The sequence below is a fragment of the Chroicocephalus ridibundus genome, chromosome 2 (assembly GCF_963924245.1).
Source record: "Chroicocephalus ridibundus chromosome 2, bChrRid1.1, whole genome shotgun sequence".
In the NCBI taxonomy this organism is placed as follows: domain Eukaryota; kingdom Metazoa; phylum Chordata; class Aves; order Charadriiformes; family Laridae; genus Chroicocephalus; species Chroicocephalus ridibundus.
In genome coordinates, this window is record NC_086285.1 from 160,962,185 (window position 1) to 160,979,534 (window position 17,350).

A 17,350-nucleotide genomic window follows, 5' to 3' on the forward strand; every position below is an offset into this window, starting at 1 on the left:
CAGCCCAAAAGAAGGGAGCTGCCTTTTGCCAAATTTTTAGAGCATCCCCACTCTATCCTTCCAAGCTGTTTTCCTCCTCTTAGCACCATAAAAGAGGACTGTGATTTCCATATGATATTTTATAAGAGCCAGTTTACATTTGAATATTGCCTTCCTAAGCAAGAGAAGTTTTTGCAAGGGTCTGTTTAACTACTAACCTTTTAGAAAGGCTGATGCAATTTTTCCTTGCATTTCTGTGTTGGCATTACAGCATAATCTCCAGAGCGTGAGAGATAACTTCATCATAACTTGCATAACTTCATTGCAAAGGTTATGGCATTCTCAGCTCCTGAACTGTATGTGCCTCCAATGTTCTGTCTGCAAACTTAGTATCTACCCACTTTGCGTTTCCACCGGTGCTACTGCTTGATCACCTAGAGATGTTAGGACGCCCTCAGCCCTAACATCTGCAGTTTGATGCTGAACTTTTGTTAACAGGACACAGGGCATGCAAAAGTTCATTTTTACTTTTCAGGGTGAATTTTTAGGCTAGGATTAAGCCAACTGTTTGGGAAGAACAGCAGGTCTTTTTGCAAGATGCAGAGTGAAGCCACAGGAGACCTGATCATATACTCATTGCTTCTCAACAAGAGCAGATTTTATCTGAAAGGGAAAAGCAGAGGATGTGGGAGGGAGAAAGACGAGAGGGATCAAGAAGAAAGATTTCTAATTCTTCTAATAAGCATCAGACAGAGAAGCAGGAGAGATCCTTTCTTTGCTTGAAATGCACAGAATTGCCCCTGAAGAGAAAAACTAGGTGAACCTTCTGAAGAATAATAACTTCAATAAAAAAATAGTTCCAAAGCAACAAGAAACAAAAACCCAAATTCAGGTATAATATCAGTATTGCTGTTGGCTGAGATAAACTGTGTCGATGCAGGCCACATCAAATTCAGAGGAATCATTCTGACATTTCTGAAGGCAAACTTTCTTCTTGGCTCTTTCAAAATGAGTAATTTTGACTACCTGAGATTTTGGAATGGACCCGGAATTAAGATTAAGTAAACCAAAAAGCAAGAATGCTTCACTTGATCAAAACCATAATTACCTTGACCTGCCTTTGTTTAATTAAGGTTTGCTTTGATTCAACGTAAACCAGTATTTTTCTCAGTTTTGTCACGAAAAAAATTTAAGTCAGATCAATTGCACAAACTGATTTAAATCAAGGTGTAGTAAAAGAAAGCATTAGATGCATGGAGCAATAGTGTTAGCAGCTAAAGCCTTGCGCTAACACAGGCTGCAGCCTGTATACATGCCCAAGGGCAGGTCATGTAAAAGGCATCACCACAACCCATCAGACAAAAGGACTTTAAGATACAGGCATGGATGCCTTTATCACACCCTGACAGCTTCACACGCACCATAGGGTGTCACATAAAAGAAACACATACCATAAGGTCAGCTCCGATTCAAGTTGCAGGTAGCCCTACGCCATTCCTTACATAAGACTTTGTAGAATTCTGAGGATGAAGTAACGCAGGTCTCTGCTTCAAGACTAATCCCAAAGAAGGACTTTTTGTAGGACTCAAACCAGTATGTTTCAACCCAAATATTCAGATGACACCTTCCAATTTGATCTACGGTTTTGCTTGCTAGGATGTAAGCACATCTCTTAAAAAAACCCAAAAAAAACAAATCTGGCCACATGTAGCATGCATTTAATTTGAGCTGGAGATAGGGAACCTGATTCCTACCTAAAAAAAAAATGGAGGTGACGCCTTATGCTTCCCTGGCAGGGTCATATTAACTGCGCTGGCAGATTTGATAGAATTAGATTTCTTTGTCGAGCTGGTACAGCACTGTGATGTGTCAGCACACACAGCATTTCAGATATGTAAGATTAAGCCATTGATTGAAGATCCAGACTCCAGAAATAACGTAGTGTCCTTTAAAAGGAACAACCCTTTTGTTTTGTATTGGTGTACAACAGCTAAATAATATATATATATATATAAAAATTAAAGAATCTACTGATTCGGGGAAAATGTCAGTAGCAATTATCTAGTCCAGAGACATTTTAAAATTGCATCCAATTTAATACCTCAGCATCACTGTGCTGGTTTTTGCTCTGCAGAACAGTCCTCCAAAGGGATGGATAAGGACCGATCTGGCTCAGGGGAGTTTTAGGGATACCCAGAGCATGTGTGGTCACCTCCATGCCAGCAGCAGTCCTGTGTCAGGCACCAAAAAGATGGGCAAGGTCATGTTTGGACCCTGTGGCTCCAACCACAGTCAGTCCCTCCTCCCTCACTCAAATCTTTCGAGGTAGAAAGCCGTGGAGGGCTTAGCCTATATCGCAAACTACTGATGGGAGAAAGGACTTCCAGAGAAATGGAAAAGATACTACAAAAAACAAAGGGTCTATTGAGATGATGTCCTCAGAGCAAGAAAGCTACACTTCAAACGTTTGTCACCAGACGCAGGGTCCAACCATTTACATTATGCCTCTCTTGCACTCTGCGATGCCCAGCGATCCGCTGACAGTAACTGCTGTCATTTTATGAGGTTTACAGATGTCTTGTCTGCCCCTGCAAATAAAATACCCCCTCTGCCTAAAGGCTTTGTTTTCTTATACTCAGGGCACAAGTCTTCGTCTCTCAGAGGAAGGACGCGCACATCAGTCCAGACGAAGCAACGTAATTGAGAGCACTTCAAAGCCCAGCAGAGCCAGGAACAAATTGCTTTCCACCCTCCTTTCCCCCCAGAATTGCATTTTAGCAATTACTACAGTCTTTACAATTGGTGACATCCCTAATCTTAACTCACGCTTCAGAAGAAGCTTCTATCGACGTTACTGGGAGTTTCTTTTTAAAAGAGTTCCCTGTCCCCCAAGGGCCCCCCTGCTTTCCACACTCCACGGCTATTTCACAGCAGTGGGTATTGCACAGCCCTGACTCACAGGAGCTTTTCAAAGCTTTATAGGACATTTTCCACAAAGTTACTTGAGTTTGCTACTTACGAACCAGAGCACGGGATGCTCAGAACTGGTGCAAAGAGGAGAATGGGGTAACAGTGGGAAAGGTGGCCAGAACGGGGACAGCAGTTCCTCTGTGGCTGCTGATAATGAGTGCAAGGGTGGCCCAGAGCCCTTATCAGAACAAAAGGAGTCACACATGACTGGAGTGCTGCATTAGATGGCTACAAACCCTCCAGAAGGAATAGGCAAGGAAGGAGAGGCGGTGGAGCGGCTCTGTGTGTTAGGGAGTGTTATGGATGTCAAGAACTTAATGACAGTGACAATAGGGTTGAGTGTTATCATGGTGCGAGTCTGTTATAGACTGCCCAACCCGGATGCTGAGGTAGGTGAAATATTCTACAAGCATCTGGGAGAAATCTCAAGATCACTTGCCCTTGTGCTCATGGGAGACTTCAACCTACCAGATAGCAGCTGGGAATACAACACAGCTGAGAGAGAACAGTCTAGGAGGTTCCTGGAGTGTGTTGGGGAATAACTTCCTAACACAGCTGGCGAAGGAGACAACTAGGGAAGGAGCCCTGGTGGATCCATCGTTTGTAAACAGAGAAAGACTTGTGGGGGATGTGACAGTCGGAGGCTGTTTTTGGCATAGTGATCACAAAATGATAGAGTTTTCAAGTCTTAGAGAGGCAAGGAGGGGAGTCAGCAAACTGCCACTCTGGACTTTCGGAGAGTGGACTTTGGTCTTTTCAGGAGTCTGCTTGACAGAGTCCCTTGGGAGGCAGTCTTGAAGGGCAAAGGCGTCCAGGAAGGCTGGACATTCTTCAAGAAGGAAGTCTTAAAGGCACAGGAGCAGGCCATCCCCATGTGCAGAAAAACGAGCCATTGGGGAAAAAGACCGGCCTGGCTGAACAGATAGATATGGGTACAACTCAGGGAAAAAGAGAGAGTTTATGGCCTTTGGAAGAAGGGATAGGCCACTCAGGAAGGCTACAAAGGCCATGTAGAGAGAAAATTAGAAGGGCCAAAGCCCAACTAGAACTTAACCTGGCTTCGTAAGTTAAGATCAATAAAAAAAGTTTCTATATATACATTAGTAATAAAAGGAAGACTAAGGAGAATCTCCATCCTTTATTAGATGACAGCAGGAACATGGTGACAAAGGATGAGAAGGCTGAGGTACTTGATGGATAGGGATAGGGATCAGAATGAAGCCCCTGTAATCCCCCCAAAGAGAAATGGTGAGGGACCTGCTCCATCACCAAGACATACAGAAGTCTATGGGGCCAGACGGGACCCACCCAAGGGTACTGAGCTGGTGGAAGTGCTCACCAAGACAATTTCCATCATTTACCAGCAGTCCTGGCAAACCAGGGAAGTCCCAGTTTGACTGGCATCGAGGAAGTGTGATGTCCATCCACAAGAAGGGCCAGAAGGAAGATCCAGGGAACTGCATCTGTCAGTCTGACCTCGGTGCTGGGGAAGGTTATGGAAGAGATCATCCTGAGTGCCATTATGCAGCACATGAAGGACAACCAGGCGATCAGGCCCAGTCAGCATGGGTTTATGAAAGGCAGGTCCTGCTTGACAAACCTGATTTCCTTCTATGACAAGGTGACCCACTTGGTGGATGGGGGAAAGGCTGTGGATATTGTTTACCTGGACTTCAGTAAGTTACGCACAGCATTCTCCTGGAGGAACTGTCTGCTTATAGCTTGGACAGGAGTACTCAGCGCTGGGTAAAAACCTGCCTGGAGGCCCAGGCCCAGAGACTGGTGGTGAATGGAGTTAAACCCAGTTGGTGTCTGGTCAAGACTGGTGTTCCTCGGGGCTCAGTATTGGGGCCAGTTCTCTTAAATATCTTAAGCAGTGATCTGGACAAAGAGATTGAGTGCACCCGCAGTAAGTTTGCAGACAACACAAAGTTAGCGGGGAGTGTTGATCTGCTGAGGCTCTACAGAGGGATCTGGACAGGCTGGATCAATGGGCTGATACCACTGGTATGAGGTTCAACAGGGCCAAGTGTCAGGTCCTGCACTCGGCTCACAACAACCCCATGTGGCATTACAAGCTTGGGGAAGAGTGGCTGGAGACCTGGCTGGTGGAAAAGGACCTGGGGGTGTTAGTCAACAGCTGGCTGAATATGAGCCAGCAGTGTGCCCAAGTAGCCAAGATGGCCAACAGCATCCTGGCCTGTATCAGGAACAGTGTGGTGAGTAGGACCAGGGAAGTGATCATCCCCCTGTACTCGGCACTGGTGAGGCCCCACCTCGAGTACTGTGTCCAGTTTCAGGCCCCTCACCACAAGAAAGACATTGAGGTGCTGGAGCGTGTCTAGAGAAGGGCAACAAAGCTGGTGAGGGGTCTGGAGCACAAGTCTCATGAGGAGCGGCTGAGGGAGCTGGGGTTTTCAGCCTGGAGAAAAGGAGGCTGAGGGGAGACCTTCTCACTCTCTACAACTACCTGAAAGGAGGCTGTAGAGAGGTGGGGGGTCAGTCTCTTCTGCCAAGTAACAGGCAACAGGACAAGAGGAAATGGCCTCAAGTTGTGCCAGGGGAGGTTGAGACTGGATATTAGGAAAAAAACTTTACACTGAAAGGGTTATTAAGCATTGGAACAGGCTGCCCAGGGAAGTGGTTGAGGCACAATCCCTGAAGGTTTTTTAAAAGACGGGCAGACATAGTGCTTAGAGTTATGGTCCAGTGATGGTTTTTGCCAGAGTTAGGTTGATGGTTGGACTAGATGATCTGAAAAGTCCCTTCCAACCTCGGCAATTCTATGATTCTATGAATTCTACGGGGTAGGAGACAACTCCTCTCCAACAAACTTGCCTCCTAAAGAGAGGCCACTTATGTTGATAACATTATCTATTTCATAAGTTAAAGGCTGGTGCTCAGAAAGCACATCTAGTTTCCACAGGGTCAATTCAGTTGCCAAACACAGGTTTCAGTTGCCACTGGAGATGCCCTAGATATCAAAGCCACGTTTCTGGGGTCTCAAATATGACACAAGGAGACAGAGACTCACATCTTTCTGGACCAGCTCCAGAAGGCCAGAACAGATAGTTTCGGGCAGTTCAGATGGCACTAAGTGACTATGGTTAAGGAGCAAAGATCACTGAAGCCTGGTAGGTGATTCACAGCTCCCTGGAGCAGATACCTGTTGGGCAACACAGAGCAGATGCCTACTGGGCAATGAGTTGAATCAATCTTCAAACACCAGGCTAGCCCAGAGAAGGATGCAGACCTGTTCTGGATGGGCAGCAAAGGCGTTTATCCATTTCACTGGTGTGACCAGGCATACCTGGGACCACCCAGGTGAGATATCACCCCCACCTGGGACCACCTTCCTGGGGTAGCTGAAGCCTCCGTTAGTCTGTTCTCTGCTGACACGGGCACTATGGCAATAAGAGTAATACAAACATGTACAACAGCAATTTGTCTGCAAGTTTGGGTCTTTTGCGTTAGTCATAATGCTCAGGAAACATTTGTATGGGACAAGGAAGTTTCTCGCTGTTCTACATAATTCCATTCTGAGGTGTGAGCTGACAGATATTCCTAAAGTTATTTTTAACTCTGACTTACTCAGATTTTCATGTAGCAGTTCTTTGGCATAACATAAACATGACAGACAGGCTTTGATGCAGTTAGGCAGGACTACATACTTCAGAGAGGGGCAAAGGTACCTCTGACACACTTTGCCTTATTCCATGGAATTTACGTCCATGTTTTAAACCATAACAATAAGCTCAGATCGGCCAAAAATGTGGCTGCTTCTCTTCTCCTTGCAAGCTTGATTGTATGCAGGCTGTTTAGCAAATAGTTTATAGCAATATTTATATTGAAATTATTAGTACAAAGCGAACAGAGCTTGCACGGAAAGGTTTCATCAGAGTGTCTTGGAAGAGGGGCTGGCTATTAAAAATAATTCTTCCACGTAAGTGCTCCTAGGTGAAAACAAAGAGCTTCTGGGTGCCCAAGTCACAGTCACGCTCTATGCCAGCATCATATTGCCTTTGAAAAAAAAGAAAAAAAAAAGAAAAGAAAAGAAAAAAGTGTGTTGCAAGGAAAAGACAAGGACAGGAAGGAAAAAAAAAACATAAAAATTGTATCCTACTTCACTGATTCATCTATCTACAGATAAGTGCTCTTTCAGACGAGACACCAATAGCCCTGTGCTGCCTTCTGCAAAGAGTGGAACATGTAGGATATAGAAAATTAATTGCTTTGAGAAAGAAAAAAAAAAGTTAAAGAAACTCTACATGTAGCGTCTGACAGTGTTGAAACAACACAAAAAAATGTATCCTTATTCAGCGTTTCCTCAGCCAGTGCCACGAAAAGCTCCACCAGGTGGTGGGATTAACAACACTTGAAATACGCTATGGACCTGGATTTGCTCTTACTCCTTCGCTTTTAAAAGCACTTTTCTGCTTCACCACACTTTTGAAAATACTTCTAAAAGAAGCTCCTAATACAAACATATTACTACTATCATTTAACAGCAGCATTTGCTATGCACTTGGCATAGAAGATGCTGTGATAACCTAAAAGATGGAACCGCCATCTGCATGACCCTAATTTCCCTTCAAATTACTCCTAGTTTTACACAAACAGAAAAGAAAATTGATAAGCAGATACAAAGCCTCATATAAAATGATGTTTAGTTTTAAAAGCTACCCTCCTCGACTGAGATGCCATCACCATTATTAATATCATCCAGTTTGGACGAAAAACTGCAAACAAGGCTGCAAATTCCTTTCTGACCAGGATGTGTGAAAAATTCAACTCGCTGTACAATCAGTCTGTGCACCAAGTGAGAAAGCCAAAAAAATAAGGGATTGGATTTTTCTCGTCTTTCGCTCTTTCAGAGACTATGCTCTTACATGCTGCTAGTCGAAAGGTAAAATAAACGTATATTAGACAGAAGTGTACTTTAAAAATCTAGCAGTAGCTTTAAAGCTGGTTTGGCAGGACCATGGAGTGGGACTTTGTTGAGGCACAGGATTTAAACCTGCTGGCGCTGAAATGTTATCCTACAGCAGCACCAAAACAGAGTAAATGAAGTGAGAAATTGGCAGAGGAACAGAGACCCGAGTTCACCATCAACCTATGCAGGGGCTTTGTTGTTTCCAGGATAATCAAGAAAACAATTTAACTAATAAACAAATCCACCTTTTTTATTTGCATCCAACCATTCCCTCCTCCACCGCTGGCCACTGCTTGAACATGTGTCCAAACAGATTAAAAACCGTCAGGTTCACAGATAAGCCCAGAAAAGACCTCAAGCACAGCCGTGCCCTGCAGATAACCATCCTGCCAAAACCAGGAAAGAGGACCCAGGGCCAACCACAACTTCTTCTAACACGAGAAGAACTCTTTCGAGGCATTAAGAACAGTGGGCAGAGAACCGCCAGCTTTGGATCGAGCCGTAAAAGTTGTGGAGAGGCAAACATATCGGCTGGAGAAGGCACTGGCTGGCATGGATCGCAGGGGACACTATGGATGTCGCCATCCAAATCGTTCCAAGCAGATGCTTCACACAGAGACACCCCTCCAGCTAAAACCGTGTAAATAATACACAGGAGGAGTGTGCTGCTAATTGAGTATTCCGAACTGCCAAGAGGCAGGAAGACTCCAGTTAAAGGCAACTCTTCATTTTAACTTAATGCCACTGAAGAGCACCAACGTAAGTGAACTCCTGAGGATAGGATCAAAGTAGAATAGGGACTCTCTCTTTTTTATATCCTTGAATTTCCTGTCTCTTTTCCACACTGAAATTTAATTTCCTTTTCAAAGGGAGCTTTTGGAGCTTATGAAAATTGACCCAAAAGATTACAAGGGCTTTGTCACCCTTCCAATCTCTCTGAAAGATCCATAATTAGGGAGGTTTTTCCTTTAACGTGTGTGCCCAGCAGGCAAATATATAATTCAGACTCACAATTATATGAATGAGTTATTTCAGTGTATTGGATACATCCAAGCCCAACCGTTACAAAGAGTTGAAAAATCTTGTGCGCCCCAAACTAGTAAATATGTATGAAGGCATTTTTTTTACTGGCTTGTTTTCATTAATGCCAAGACTAAAATCAATCACGGTAAAGACCTGGGATGTGCGTTTGCTATAGAGATAAATATATCAGGTGCAATAAAAGCACACCTAACAACCAAACTGCTGACCTCGGAGATTAGTTATTTATACTCCACTGGAAATTAATTCTGCAAGCAGAGATGTGCGAGAGGGTACCTAAGACAGCTAGTCTCTTTCCGCCCCCCCCAGCTAACGGAGTAATGTTGGTTTTCCTCTCCCACGGCACACCCTACCCAAGAGAAAAAAAGAGAAAAAATAATAATAATAAATAATAATCAGAGTGCAGGACTCCTCCAGGCTGGTCCCTCCTGCTCCCCACCCTGCAGCAGAGCGGCGCCGCCACGCAGCACCGGTCCCCCGCGGAGCGGGGCATGCCGTAGGGGCAGCCTGCGGGGGTGTCCCCCTGCACGGGGATGGCCCGAAGGTGGCTCCTTGCTCCGGAGCCCACCTCGGCGCCCTCCGCCCCCCTCTCCACCGGGGAAATCCCGGCTGGATGGGGCGAAGCTTCCCCCGTTCCGGAGTGCCGGGGAACCCGCCGGAGGATGCTGCGAGCTCCGCCACCGCCGGGGCCACCCCGCGCTTCTACATAACAATAATCAAAACAAAACAAACCAAAAAAAAAAAAAAAAAGACAACCAAAAAACCACAACTTCACAGCCGAATGGGGAGCTGGAAGGACGGAGGAGGCTCCCGCCGCGCCTTTAGCAGCGGGGGGGAGCGGGAGGATTTATTTGCAGGTAAGCGGGGAGGAAGGCGGCGGCGGCGGAGGAGCGGGGGGGGGTCCCGCGGTACTCACGGCGGGGCGCGGGGGGCCGGCGGGCCGCCAAGCCCCATGGCCGGGGAAGGGAGGGCGGGCGGGCGGTCGCTGCTGCTGTTGCTGCCGCTTCTGGTGCTGCTGCCGCTGCCTGCGCTGCCCGCGGAGCCTCTCCAGGCGCCCCGTCCCTCCCCTTCCCTCCCCGGCAGGGCTTCCTGCCCGCTCATATAACGCGCCCCTAGCCACGTGGACGGCGCCGGTGGCCCCCGCCGGCCCCTCCTCGGAGCCGGGCAGGGCGGTACCGGGGCGGACCCCCCCCCTCCTCCACCCCCCAACACCCCCCCCCCGGGGGCGCTGAGAGGGGCTGCGCGCCCGCGGGGGCTGCGCGGCGGAGGGAGGGATGCGCGCCGCCCCCCGCCGGGGCTGCGGGACGTGGGGAGGGCGGGGGTGGGGGGGGGCACGGCCGGCAACCCAAAGTTCCCCCTGAGCTGGGGAGGGGTGACATCCCTGCTCCCTCCCTGGGTGGGGGGGTCACCGCCCAGAACTACCTGTGTGCTCACCCCCACCCCGAAACTGAAAGGGGGCTGCGTGGATCCCAGCGCTGATCACAGCGGGAAAAGTGGAAAGAAATTCCGTGCTTCTCAGAGGAGAAAAAAAATAAAAAATACTTTGCATCGTTAATACTAATAATAATAATAATAAAAAAATAACACATCTCTTCTTTTGGTCCAGCATCAGACATTTTTAAGGTGACTATAAAATGCTGTAGACTTAAAAAGAATACAGCATCGTTTAAGAATCCCCCAGACAGAAACATTCAATTGATGAAGTGCCTGCTAAAACTATTTAACAACATAATGCTGGCTTTTTTAGTGTCGATATGTAAAGAGTGGAGCCAAGACGACAAGTGGGGAGGTTACAGCACCTCCAAAGCAGCAAATGATCTCTCTGGTCTTCTCTCCAGTCCCTCCGTAGGCAGTTTAACACGCAGAGTGAACATCCACAGCACATGTCAGGGGACAGAACGTGTTCCTGAGCTCTGAAAAACATGCTCCTTAACGCTGGACAGACAGAGCATCACTCCCTTTGTGAAGCGGATGAGTTTGTAGGTTATTAATCTATTTACTGAAACTGCCCACGTCGTTGGTTTATTACATCCAGCACAACATACTTCAACTGGCAACTGTAGCACGTTACGTAGGAGCTGTAAGTCATCAATCATCACTGAGCTTGTTTCCATAGAGTTATATTAGTGAAAGCTCAAGTGTGAATTTAGACCGGTGTCATATCGTGTACTGCGCCGTGCAGATATTTGCATTCGGGTGTGAGTACCCGTGGCAGGCTGAGCTTTCTGCTTAGGAACATAAGCCCGTACAAAACCTTCAAGGGACTTACCCCATCACTAAATCCTGCCCCTGGATACTCCAGAGCAACATAGTATTATATCCTTCATAAACAGGGCTTGGAAGGGATTTAATCTAAAGTAATGAGGATAAAAAAAAAAAAAAAAAAAAAAAAGACAAAAAAACACAAAAAAAAACCAAACTAAAAACAACTAGGCTTCTTTTACAAGGAATGTATCAACACAAGGAATTACTGTGTGGGGGAAACATTGTATTAAATAGCTCTTCCCTGCTTTTTCCCAGGAGCTGCTAGCCACTTTGCTGGAGGTGGGATAGGGCCCTTAAGGAACTCTGATTTGATCACCTGCGACAGTCTCTGTAACCCACTCGACTTGACACTCTCATACCTTCAGGCAAATTAGTTGAATTCGCTGCTTCGTTTCCTTCCTGACGATTGTGGGTGAGTGGGTCCGTTTATGAAAACATCACTGGGGAACAGCTCACCAGCAAAAAGGCTGTGCATCAGGGCTGGAGATCTCTCCCAAGCATTCCTGAGGTGATGGAGGGAATGAGAGAGTGATGAGGGCTCTGAGGACTATCCTAGAAAAGCAACAGTACCTGTAGAAGGAGAAGCCTTTGCATTTCACTACCTGTTGTACCACACCTGGTCTGTCCGTGAGTTTTACAGAGAAAAAGAATGATTCTAATAAAACAAGTGATTTTTCATCATACAGTATATAACATTTTACTACTGTGTCTACAGGTTGTATCAAGGTTGTGCCAAGGAAAGTCAAGAGTGTCCTAATTAATGATAGTTAATCAAGATGGCATCGGAATAGACTGCCCAGAGAAGCTGTTGCTGCCCCATCCCTGGAGGTGTTCAAGGCCAGGCTGGATGGGGCTTTGAGCAGCCTGGTCTAGTGGGAGGTGTCCCTGCCCATGGCAGGAGGTTGGAACTAGGTTATCTTGAAGGTTCCTTCCAACACAAACTGTTCTATGATTCTATAACTCTATGACTGAAGAAAGGGAGCAGGGGATCATATTAAGTTTTCTCTGCTTTTTCTGTCTTATTTCTGCACCATTTATCTGCAGTATTCAAGGGGTAAGACATGGTGTACCCTTCCGGGCACACCAGCCTTGGATACAAGTTGCAAGGAGGAGATATGGAAGAGACATCTGCAGTGGCTTGTTTTGGTCAGAAAACAACTTTTCCATAGAGCAAGGCAGAAGAAGAGGATGGTGCTCGCCCCAGGGGTGCCTCAGGGAGGTGTGACACCGGGGTAGGGGTTGAGCATGGAGAAGTGTCTCAGGTCTCCACCGGTGCCACCTCTAGCAGTGTGAGGCTGAGCAAGGAGGAGAGAACGAGACCAAATCCTCCTGAAACAACAAGCGTGGAACCTGTTTCTATTTGTTGTACCAGTGTTAACACTCACTTAACTCCTTTGGATGCTCTCAACTTCACTGATGCACCTCAATGAGCGTGCAGGTAGCAAGTGCTCTTTGATAATTCCATAGTAATTACGGCAGGGTCCAACCCGGAGGGTTGGATCCGCTCCCTTTTGTACTGTAGCATTTCCCTAGCAAGTGTCATTTAGATGTTTTTGGGAAAGAATCCAGGATTTGTTTCACAGACAGTATTTCCTCAACAGCTCAGTGAATATGAAATAGTTTGAACCAACCATGCAAATCTCACTTGTCTTCTTATATAGAGAAACGATATCTGTTCTCAACTCTGGGCCAGGGCTTTCAGCTGCTGATGGGGGATAGCTATGCAGACATCAAAGGAGCTGTATCAGCTTTCACCAAGCAGGGATCCAGCCCTTTATCCATATTTTAAAATGCAGAAACTGTCTAGGTAAAGAATTTTTTCTCTATATTTTTAAGTAGCCAGTATTTTATTTTATAGCTGTTCCCTCAGTGGCAGGATTGTTTCTCAGTAGTCAATGTTTAAAGGCCCTTCAAGGCTGAAGGGATTAAAAATGAATAATTTAAAGATGGTCTATGATGCAGAATTTTTAACATATGTTTTACAGGCCATGTAGAACAATTTTTTTTTTGTCTTGTCAGTAGATATTTTACAAACATGCTGTGCTGGAACCAAACTCCTTTTTTATTTAAGACTCAGATTTGAGCCCTCCTATGCATCGACACAGCGGTGTGCTGGAGTCTGCAAGCCATAACAAGGAAGTTGTTATCACCAGCACTGATCAGAATAGAGGAGAAATGAAGCAATTTCACCACTTCTTCATTTTACACACACTGGTAAACCAGATGTGGGCAGAACTATGGGTCTCCCATCTCTCATCCCAAGGTAGAGACAGAGGAGCCATACATTTTTTAACCTAAAGCTGCAAAAGGGCTGGACCCAGGTGGTGTTGGAGAAGGGGTCTAAGACATGTTGGCTTTTGATTATTTTTTGAAGGTTGTCTGGAGTATTTTTTTGCCAACCTCCTGTTAACTGCCTAAACAATGCAGTGTTAGGACCGCCAGCTTAGTCACTCGTGGCAGTTGGGAATGCTAATTGCTGGTAAATAACCAGTGATTCAATTTTATGGATTTCATTTCTTGTCCCTTCCTAACTCCTTGCAACAGCAAAGGGAGGAGGCACCTACTCTGCGGATGCTCAAAAACAGCCTGGGTTTCAGCCTCATGGGCTGATTTCCACACTCTTCCTTGTTTTCCTGGATTGTCCAGCTTTTGCTTCTGTTTTATAGTTACTCCAGATTTGCAATTAAAAAGTAGTCATTTTGATTATTTTAAAAGCTCTTTGGGCCCCAAACCAATTTCAAGTATGTCAGCAAGCAGCCGGTCACCAGTGGTGTCCCTCAGGGCTCCGTTTTGGGGCCAGTTTTGTTTAATATCTTTATCGATGATCTGGATGAGGGGATTGAGTGCACCCTCAGTAAGTTTGCAGACGACACCAAACTAGGTGGGAGTGTTGATCTGCTTGAGGGTAGGAAGGCTCTATGGAGGGACCTGGACAGGCTGGATCGATGGGCCAAGGCCAACTGTATGAGGTTTAATAAGGCCAAGTGCCGGGTCCTGCATTTCGGTCACAACAACCCCAAGCAGCGCTACAGGCTTGGGGAAGAGTGGCTGGAAAGCTGCCCGGCAGAAAAAGACCTGGGGGTGCTGGTGGATGGCCAGCTTAACATGAGCCAGCAGTGTGCCCAGGTGGCCAAGAAGGCCAACAGCATTCTGGCTTGTATCAGGAATAGCGTGGCCAGCAGGAGCAGGGAAGTGATCGTGCCTCTGTACTTGGCACTGGTGAGGCCTCGCCTCGAGCGCTGTGTTCAGTTCTGGGACCCGCTGTACAAGAGGGACATGGAAGTGCTGGAGCGTGTCCAGAGGAGAGCTACCAGGCTGGTGAGGGGTCTGGAGACCAGGGCATATGAGGAGAGGCTGAGGGAGCTGGGCATGTTTAGCGTGGAGAAGAGGAGGCTGAGGGGAGACCTCATTGCCCTCTACAACTGCCTGAAAGGAGGTTGGAGAGAGGTGGGTGTTGGCCTCTTCTCCCAAGTGAATAATGACAGGACCAGAGGAAATGGTCTGAAGTGGCGCCAGGGGAGGTTTAGATTAGACATTAGGAAGAATGACTTTACTGAAAGAGTGGTCAGGCACTGGAACAGGCTGCCCAGGGAGGTGGTTGAGTCACCATCCCTAGAGGTATTTAAGAAATGTCTAGATGTGGCACTTCAGGGCATGCTCTAGTGGCAGAGATTGTAGGTTGTTTGGTTGGATTCGATGATCTCAAATGTCCTTTCCAACCGTGAAGATTCTATGATTCTATGATTCTATGGTTCTAAGGTTAGGCATCGCACTGGGAGTGTGCAGATTTGGGCTTGCATTTGCTCTCCCCTCATTTGCTCTCCCTTCAGTAGGTAATCTGTCATCTTTCAAACAAGCCGAGTGCCATTGTGTCTAGGCCAAGAAGAAGAAGTTAAAATAGAAAATCAGCATTTGGCATGCACGCGGTTGCCAAGAAGCTATTTCTCCTCGCCTGTGTAAATAAATTGTCATTCAGAAACGGTTGGCTTGCTCTAAAAGATGTGCTAAGTGTTACCCCTGCACCGTACTCCCAGAGGGAGAAAAAAGGAAAGGATCCAAGAGTGTGGCCAACTAATGCTCCATCCCCAGCTTCCCCCCCTAATTCTGTCGAAGGGGACCATTCTTTGCACAGGCTGAAACTTTACTGGATAATTGCTGTCGCAATTAATGTAGCGCGAGTGATTACTGACATCGCCAGTTATGCCCCCAGATCAGGACCAAGGGTCATGCAGGTAGATTATTTTACAAGGCAAAGTGATTTACTGGGAAGTCTATATGTATTTTATGTTGTTAATCATTCATGTTTATTATATACTGTACAGAGATACATCTATTGATTGGCACGACTAGATGTGAAAGAGATTAAATACTTCCAGAAAACTTTATAAATGTGGAACTTAGAATATTGACACAAATGGACTTGATGCAATTTGTTTATTCTGATTGGTAAGAGAGTCAGACGGTCTACGTATATCTTATCTCCACTGAAGAGATAAAATACGTTCTGTATTTGAACGCGTAACAGGCACTGCCCTTATTTTACATAACTTGCTACAGTAGTGCATTATACACAGTGAGAACAGAGTTTATAATGCTGTCTGATGCCAATTGACTTTGCCATAATTGATAGGCAGTTTATCTCATCTGGTTTGCGCTTCTTGGCTTTTTGTTGTTGTTGTTGTTTTGGTTTTTTGCAAACAACACCCTGCACTTCTGACAGATGTCACCGAACTGTGGTAGTCTCCCCTGATCCAAAGCTTACTAAGGGCAACTGGTAAGAGTTCAGAGATTTAAAATGGGCTTTTAGATCACATCCTCAGCCTCCACACTTCACAGCATCAGTCTCTGGCATTGAGGTGGGTTAAAAGCAAAGAGAAAAGAAACAAAAAAAGCATCCAACATCTTTCCCTGGTTGCTCTTGGAGTTCAAACGGCGAGGAGGTGTGAGAGCTCAGTGGTACTGACATATGGCTGGTGCTCTCAGCATCTGCTTCGCAGCACCTGCGTGCAGGACCGCAGCTGAGATAGCTTTGACATCTGAGCGGGATTCCCTTTGAGGCCAAACTATTACCCAGAGACGTGTTTTTACCTTCTAAGACTCATTAGCGCTGCATACAGGAGCGTTGGCTGCGGGTGAAGGTTGTGATATGGCACAACCTGCTCTCAATAAATATCTGAGAAAGTCAGAAAAACCTTTCAGTACCACAGCACTTAAAAACACACAGTAAACACCAAAAGCTCGATTTGCAGAAATATTCAGCAAATCTGGAGCTGAAGCAAGTTCACATAAAAAACAATCTGAGCTATGAAATACTTCTTGGCTTTTATACTCTTAGATAAATGCAATTTTTGCTATAAGGACAATATAAAGCCTCAGAGGAATAATAAGCACTAAATAAGAATAAAACACTGTGAGGATATTGACACAGATAAACCGATGTACTTCTGTCAGGATACAGGAAGTTAAATTCATGTAGGAATATTCATCGGCCATCAATAATTTACTGCACAGCAAACAAATGGCATAAGCACATAAAATGAGGATAAAGGTAAGTAACTATATGGCAGAGAGACAGATACAGTATACTTTTTAGGTGTTTCATACACATGTAGCATGTTCAATCTTCCCAACACAAATGATCCCTCTTGGCAGTTCAGGCATCACCTATGGAAAATCACAACAGTAAAATTCACCTGATTCACCTTTGTGCATCTTGATCTCACAGTGCCTTGAGTACCATCTATTCCCAGCCGCTTCAGCTCAAAATCCTCAGCTTTTTCCAAGCAGAGACTTGAAAATGTGTGCGTTAAATCATTGTGAAGTTATTAGCGTCATTTCATTTTATTTCATTTCAGCTAACCCCCAGGACAGTGAGGAATAAACCGGAAGGTGAAATTAGACTTAGACTCAGAAAATAAACGTTGTTGATTAGGTTGAAGTGTCTATTAGGCGTGTGTTTCAGTTTCCAGCCCACAAGAAGAATGGCAAACAAAGCCTCTTAAAGAAACATTTTGACAAGAATGCATTTTTCTGTGGCTCAAACAAAATAAATATAGTAACGCAGAAGAACCTTTTCAAAGTCAGGCTTATGTGCTTGTCTGATCAGCACCAGCTAACCATTTCGTCTCTCTTGAATGTCACAGAAGCACGCAAGCTGTGCCA

General features: G+C 45.8%; 1 protein-coding gene and 1 long non-coding RNA gene across 6 annotated transcripts in view; one reads left to right on the top strand and one right to left on the bottom strand.

The window, feature by feature from the left end:
• Positions 1–10,053, bottom strand: part of ST3GAL1 (ST3 beta-galactoside alpha-2,3-sialyltransferase 1) — an 85,993-nt gene extending 75,940 nt beyond the window's left edge. For all 5 annotated transcript variants that reach the window (XM_063327573.1, XM_063327577.1, XM_063327575.1 and 2 more), the window contains exon 1: positions 9,840–10,053. The gene's annotated coding sequence lies outside the window, so the exon portion shown is untranslated. The remainder of the gene's footprint in view (positions 1–9,839) is intronic.
• Positions 9,397–17,350, top strand: part of LOC134512268 (uncharacterized) — a 71,766-nt gene continuing 63,812 nt past the window's right edge. Inside the window, exon 1 of the long non-coding RNA XR_010070077.1 lies at positions 9,397–9,780. This is a non-coding gene — a long non-coding RNA (uncharacterized LOC134512268). The remainder of the gene's footprint in view (positions 9,781–17,350) is intronic.